The sequence below is a fragment of the Penaeus monodon genome, chromosome 19, assembly GCF_015228065.2.
Source record: "Penaeus monodon isolate SGIC_2016 chromosome 19, NSTDA_Pmon_1, whole genome shotgun sequence".
NCBI lineage: Eukaryota > Metazoa > Arthropoda > Malacostraca > Decapoda > Penaeidae > Penaeus > Penaeus monodon.
Genome location: NC_051404.1, coordinates 7,743,661 through 7,744,087, shown reverse-complemented (window position 1 = coordinate 7,744,087; position 427 = coordinate 7,743,661).

Here is a 427-nt window from a genome sequence, read left to right as displayed (position 1 = left end):
TTGTGTAAAACGGCAAATGTTTTCTTAATAGGGGAGAAACAACTGACTATAGTTAGCAAAACAAAGTGAGTAAATCAGAGCAACGTATAAAGGTAATCGCTCTTGAACAGCAAGCCCAAGGTAGTTTCAACCTCTCAGTTATTGCAACTAACCTCTTTTTAACGCACTGATACAGACGTTCGTGTTTGTGTAAAAGCTCGATACTTTATCCAGGACTTTGCAAGATTGGAAACTCAAGATAAAATCTTTTCTTCTACTTGAGTGTTGTTAAGTGGTACGACTTAATGTAGACAATTACGGATAATCTTGAGGATTCAGAGAAAGACGTGAAGGTTCTAAAATATTTAAACCTTTTCTGTCGTGTTCGATCCTCCGTTATTTGTTGGTTTCATAATAATATTTTTTTTCTCGTTTGTCTGCTAGCTCA